Source organism: Malaclemys terrapin, chromosome 3 (assembly GCF_027887155.1).
Source record: "Malaclemys terrapin pileata isolate rMalTer1 chromosome 3, rMalTer1.hap1, whole genome shotgun sequence".
Taxonomy (NCBI): Eukaryota; Metazoa; Chordata; order Testudines; family Emydidae; genus Malaclemys; species Malaclemys terrapin.
Window position 1 is genome coordinate 62354220 of NC_071507.1, and position 6913 is coordinate 62361132.

The window sequence follows — 6913 nt, forward strand, 5'->3', positions numbered from 1 at the left end:
GCTAAGCTATCAGCTGCCCCAGACATTCTGCTGTCCTCACTGGAAGGCACAGCTAGCTCCAACATAGATCCTCTGAGCTGTGCTGCCCCCTGCTAGCACCAGCATCAGCAACCAGAGATTTAACCTTCACAAAGCACCTGTACCCCACAGGATTCCAAAGCATCACACAATCACTGTTTGCACTGTCACAGCTGCGCTGCCTCTAGAGGAGAGTGCACAGCCTGGAGTGGGGAGAGATCCTGGGGAAAACCTCTCTTCTTACCACAAGGTCCTCTGATGAGGGGTACAAACCCCACACTGGCCAAGAAGGGGTTAACAGGAGCCTCTGGGCTCAGTCAGCCCTGCCCTGCTCCCCCAGTAGTGGGTGTCAGGCTAGGAGGACGGTGATAAGAGGAGAGCCCAGCTCAGCTAGGTGCTGGTTAGGAGGAAGAGCAAACCTCATAGAATCATAGGAGATTAGGGTTGGAAGAGACCTCAGGAGGTCATCAAGTCCAACCCCCTGCTCAATGCAGGACCAACCCCAACCAAATCATCCCAGTCAGGGCTTTGTCAAGCCAGGCCTTAAAAACCTCTAAGGATGGAGATTCCACCACCTCCCTAGTAACCCATTCCAGTGCTTCACCACCCTCCTAGTGAAATAGTTTTTCCCAATATCCAACCTACACCACCCCCACTGCAACTTGAGACCATTGCTCCTTGTTCTGTCACCTGCCACTACTGAGAACAGCCGAGCTCCATCCTCTTTGGAACCCCGCCCCCCCTTCAGGTAGTTGAAGGCTGCTATCAAATCCCCCCTCACTCTTCTCTTCTACAGATTAAATAAGCCCAGTTCCCTCAGCCTATCCTCAGAAGTCATGTGCCCCAGCCCCCTAATCATTTTTGTTGCTCTCCAATTTGTACACATCCTTTCTGTAGTGGGGGGCCCAAAATTGGACACAATATTCCAGATGTGGCCTCACCAATGCCAAATAGAGGGGAATAATCACTTCCCTTGATCTGCTGGCAATGCTCCTACCAATGCAGCCCAATATGCTGTTAGCCTTCTTGGCAACAAGGGCACACTGTTGACTCATATCCAGCTTCTCGTTCACTGTAATCCCCAGGTCCTTTTCTGCAGAACTGCCACTTAGCCAGGCGGTCGCCAGCCTGTAGCGGTGCATGGGATTCTTCCATCCTAAGTGCAGGACTCTGCACTTGTCCTTGTTGAACCTCATCGGATTTCTTTTGGTCCAATCCTCCAATTTGTCTAGGTCACTCTGGACCCTATCACTACCCCCCAGCATATCTACCTCTCCCCCCAGCTTAGTGTCACCACAAACTAGCTGAGGGTGCAATCCATCTCATCATCCAGATCTTTAATGAAGATGTTGAACAAAACCGGCCCCAGGACCGACCCTTGGGGCACTCCACTTGACACTGGCTGCCAACTAGACATCAAGCCATTGATCACTACCTGTTGAGCCCAATGATCTAGCCAGCTTTCTGTCCACATTATAGTCCATTCATCCAATCAGTCCATACTTCTTTCACTTGCAGGCAAGAATACTGTGGGAGACTGTATCAAAAGCTTTGCTAAAGTGAATGTATATCACGTCCACCGCTTTCCCCGTATTCACAGAGCCAGTTATCTCATCATAGGAGGCAATCAGGTTGGTCAGGCATGACTTTCTCTTCATGAATCTATGTTGACTGTTCCTCATCACCTTCCTCTCCTCCAAGTGCTTCAAAATGGATTCCTTGAGGACCTGCTCCATGATTTTTCTGGGGCCTGAGGTGAGGCTGACCCGTCTGTAGTTCCCCGGATTCTCCTTCTTCCTTTTTTAAAGATGGGCACTATATTTGCCTTTTTCCAATTGTCCAGGACCTCCCCGATCGCCACTTCTGGAGCTTCATGCAGGGATCAAGAGGGGTGTGTGTATGCCCTGGATTCCCGCTGCAGGTGTGAGGAGGGGGTGGCTGTCACTGCAGCTCAGCCCCTCCCCAGCCCTCCTTCTCTGAGAGCCTCCATGGCTCCCCATCCCCAGAAGGCTGATGGCACCCTTGCTGTGTGGGCTCCAATGTGCATTTTCTGGGCTTTCAGCCAAGTGTGGCAGCTGGGGCAGAGTTTTCAGAGATAATGGCCAATGGCTCTGCAAGCACATCAGCCAACTCCCTCAGAACCCTTGGATGCATTGCATCTGGCCCCATGGACTTGTGCATGTCCAGCTTTTCTAAACAGTCCTTAACTTGTTCTTTCACCACAGAGAGCTGCTCACCTCCTCCCTATACTGTGCTGCCCAGTGCAGCCGTCGGGAGCTGACCTTGTCTGTGAAGACCGAGGCAAAAAAAGCATTGAGTACTTCCTTTTTTTACACATCGTCTGTCACTAGGTTGCCTCCCCCATTCAGTAAGGGTCCCACACTTTCCTTGACCTTCTTCTTGTTGCTAACATACTTGTAGAAACCCTTCTTGTTACCCTTCACATCCCTTGCTAGCTGCAACTCCAATTGTGCTTTGGACTTCCTGATTACATCCTTGCATTTTCAAGCAATATTTTTATACTCCTCCCTAGTCATCTGTCCAAGTTTCCATTTCTTGTAAGCTTCCTTTTTGAGTTTAAGCTCACTGAAGATTTCTCTGTTAAGCCAAGCTGGTCACCTGTCATATTTGCTATTCTTTTTGCACATCGGGATGGTTTGTTCCTGCACCCTCAATAAGGCTTCTTTAAAATACAGCCGGACTCATAGACTTTAAGGTCAGAAGGGACCATCATGATCATCTAGTCTAACCTCCTGCACATTGCACTCCAGAAATAGAGCCCAAACCTCTGTCTGAGTTACTGAAATCCTCAAATCATGGTTTAAAGACTTCACGTTACAGAGGATTCACCATTTACACTATTTTAAACCTGCAAGTGACCTATGCCCCATGCTGCAGAGGAAAGCAAAACCCCCCAGGGTCTCTGCCAATCTGACCCTGGGAAAAATTCCTTCCCGCCCCCAAATATGGCGATCAGTTAGACCCTGAGTATGTGGGCAAGACCCACCAGGCAGACACCTAGGAAAGAATTCTCTGTAGAAACACAGAACGCTCCCCACCTAGTGTGCCGTGTCCAGCAGAAGCAGTAGATCTCTAGCTTTTCCTCTGGCAGAGAAGCCTGGTGGGGGGCCAGGAACTGATGAGAGACTACTGGCTGCCATAGCCTCTCTGAGGGAAGGGAGGCCTGATGCAGAGAGCCCAGGTGAGTGTTAACCAGCAAAGACAAACCCTGCGTAGAGTGTTTTATATTGGTTTTGGAACCCTGATACTCCAGAGGAGGTGGAATTTTGGCATGACTTAGCTGAGAGCTAAGTCCCCACAGCCCCGAGCCCTGTTGGAGTGTACTGCCAGCCATTGATGATCTGGAGGGAAACTAAGGTAGGATGAGTAGTGCCATGATGAGCCACAAGAGGATGTTGCAGAGCCAACCCTGCCACAGACCCATTGGCTCTTTAACCGCCATGCAGGGCAGACAGGAGTGTGCTCCTTGAAGTCTTGCCCATGAGGTAAGTCTGATTCGCCAGTAAATGATGGACACACCAGCTGTGGGTCAGCAGTGCACTTCCTCTCTCTTTCACCACCCCCTCCCTGAATAACTTGTGCAGCCCCCAGTTTAAGTACTACAACAGGGGTGAGTAGACTTGATGCAGAAAGCCCTGAGCCATCCCCGGATCCTTCCCCTGTGCAACTCTGCTGGCTGGCAGGCACTTAGAGGAAGCAAGTATGATGGGCAGGGCTGGCCCCTCAGCTCTGTCTGGCTCGCTCACACCCAACAGGTGCTGCAGCATTTCCAAGACTGTGCTGTGTGCAGGGTCCAGGGAGAGCAAGGCTGAGCACGGCCCAGGTTCCCCAGATGTTGTCGGGGCACTGCAGAGCGCTCCCCAGTCTGCACTGTGCTGATGCTAAACCAACAGAAAGGCCTGCAGCTCCAGTCACCAGGGCCTGTCTTTCCTTTCCTCCATCACAAAGGCCTTTCATTCCTCTACTCCCTGGGTCCCTGGGCTGAGAGTTACTATGAGGGAGCTCACAGTCCAGCTCCTAGGTGCTTCTCAGCTCACTGCTGGTTCCTGTGGAGCACTGCTGTGTGATGGGCTCATCATCTGGCACACACCACTTGTCCCCTGGTTCTTCTGTGCTGCCATAGACACTGGCAGCAGGTGGCAGCCTTGAGTCTCTGCTTTGCTCCCAGCTTACTGCATCGTACCCAGGAAAGTGCGGATGAGGGAAAGGGAGACTCTACATATGCAAGGAGCCAGGGACAGGATGGGACCTGAGCTGTCAGCCAGCACTGAGTCTGGGGGCTGCAGCAAATCCCCTAGTAGCAGCAGCCACTAACCCTGTGATCTGTACTCCGGGCCTTAAATGTTAATACTAAGACCTAACATAGTGCTTCTCATCAGTAGATCTCAAAGCGCTTTGCAAAGGAGGCCAGTATCATTAACCCCCATTTCACAGATGGGTAAACCGAGGCACAGTGGTGAACCAACTTGCCCCAGGTTACCCAGCAACCTGGTGGCAGAGTAGGGACTAGAATCCAGGTCTCCTGAGTCCCAGTCTCGTGCTTTAGCCACAAGGCCACTCTGCATGCCTTCAAGAGCTTTGGGATTGGGCTCCTATAGATTAGCTCTTGCCTGGCCCATATGGGTGATAGGGAGGGACACTTCATTATGTGACTTGGACTTGCAGTGCTGGCTTGGCCATGAGTCAAGTGCCAGTGCTGGTTTTGGAGAGTGGGAGGCATCAGGAAGGGGATGGTCTGGGGTCAGGTAACTTCTAGTAAGTGGGGAATTAGGTGAGCCCAGAAACAATCAGGGTACGTACAACAGCAGAAATAGAGGCATTGAACCCCACCAGTGTCTCTTGCTGACTATTTGCTCCCATTCACTCTGCACACACCTGCTCCTCTCAGTTCAGTAAGACTTTATTGGTGTGACGAGCCAGGCAAGTGCCAGTGAGGTGTAAGGAAGGGCAGGTCTCTGCACAGGGTTACACACGGAGCTTGGGGCTGACCCCTAGTGTCCACTCACTACCTAGCGGGCACAGTGGCACATTGCCATGTGAAGTGACATCACAGTATCTCACAGGTGAATTGGCCCTGCCCCTGTTTTTCTCCGCCTGCCTGCACAGCAAATGCAGCTGAGTCAGGGGACCGGGTTAGACGGTTCCAGTGTGTGGTGTACGAAGGGCTTTGACCAGATACCTCAGACAGGCTTCATACAAGCACCTAGAGAGAGATGTGACCAGGCCATGCCCTAGGCTTGAGCCTAGCTACATAACACATCTAAGGACCTGTCTACACCCCACACTGCAGCGGGGCTGGAGCCTGCTCCCCTGACTCAACTGCATGCGTTGTGTAGCTGAGCAGAGACAGAGAAACCTGAGGGGGAGGGGCACGTGTTCCTGCTTAACCCCACAGCTGAGAGCACATTCCCATGAGATCCCCCTGCTACGGGCATCAACCAGTCCCTATCACACTGACAAAGGCCAGTCATGTGAGCCACGCTGCTTAGCAACCGCGCTGTATGGGAGCCATGGACACAGACTGTCTCTGTTTTACAAATCTCGGCGGGGGGGGAAGGGTTGGAGGAGGCCTGTGAGGCACTGGGGAGTGTCAAAATTTCTCATACCTCACACATACTAATTCCTGGGCCTCCCCATCTCTTCCCTGTGTCCTTATAGAGAATCCTCATGGACCCCACCACCACTGTCCGGATTGTGGGCACAGAGCCATTGGCACCTCCTCCCCAGCCACAACCCCACCAAGCTGCCCCTCTGGGACTGGCTAATGATGCCAGGGCCAGAGGAGGCACCTGCCGAGTTCCTGGCCAGCAAGAAACCAGATGCTAGTGTTGCCCTAGGACGTAACCTTCATCCCATTCCCCAGTCCTGTCCCCACCCCTTCTCTGGCCAGAGGGAGTTCTGCTGGTGACCCAGGGAATGGGTGCAATGCCAGGCTGAACCGCTATGACCAAGCTAGTCCAACTCTGGGATTTCTCATTGTGACAACCCCTCACATCTGCAGAGCGCAGCTGGTCCATGTGTGGAGCAGCTGGGCTTCCCTGGTACCAGGCTGGAGATAGGCACATGGCTCAGAGGGACTGGAGAGTTTGGATGAGCCTCTTCCACCCCAAGGGGGCTGCCTAGGGTGAAATGTCCTGCTCCCAGCCCACAGCTTCCTTTGCAAACAAGCAGCTGAGAGGAGGCCCAGCTAACATAACCCTGTCCCAGCCCGTCAGACAGGGGGTTATAGATTCCTCCTTCCTGTCAGAGTCAAGCAGCAATGTGTATGGATGAGATGCCTTCTGCCCCACCCCCGCCATCCACCTCTAGCCAAGATACTGATAAGACAGACAGGTGGCTGGATGGAGTAAGGACTGTGCAAGGAGAGCAGGGGGTAGGAGAGACTTCAGTTGCCCTGCTGATGCACTTAGTGAGTGACCAGAGGGAAAGAGGAGGCAGGTCCCAGGGCAACAGAGGAAGAGTAGGAGTGATTTCACAGCCGGAGGTGCAGGGGGGACTCTCACAGAGAAGGCAGCATCTCTCTCCAGGGCAAGTCAGAGGCAGAGTCCCACTGTGCCTCTCCGCTCCTGAGGGAAAATCCTTGGCTTGTCTTATGGGATGAGTTTAAATAGGGGGAACCCTCCAGGAACCTTGTGAGACAAAGTCCTCCCGGCATGTCTTTAAGGCTGCACCTGACCGGCAGCATCTGGAAACCCCACTGCCATGCAGATGAGGTTCTCAGCGTGGCCTCTGGGCTGAATCTTAGGAAGCTGCAAGGTGTGATCCCCAAACATACCCATGGTGGCAGTTTCCAGCAACTCCTCCCAAGGCCAAGCATTAGGCCGAGTCTCCAGAAAACCTCCCCACCAAATGTCCATCCCTGTGGGCTAATCCA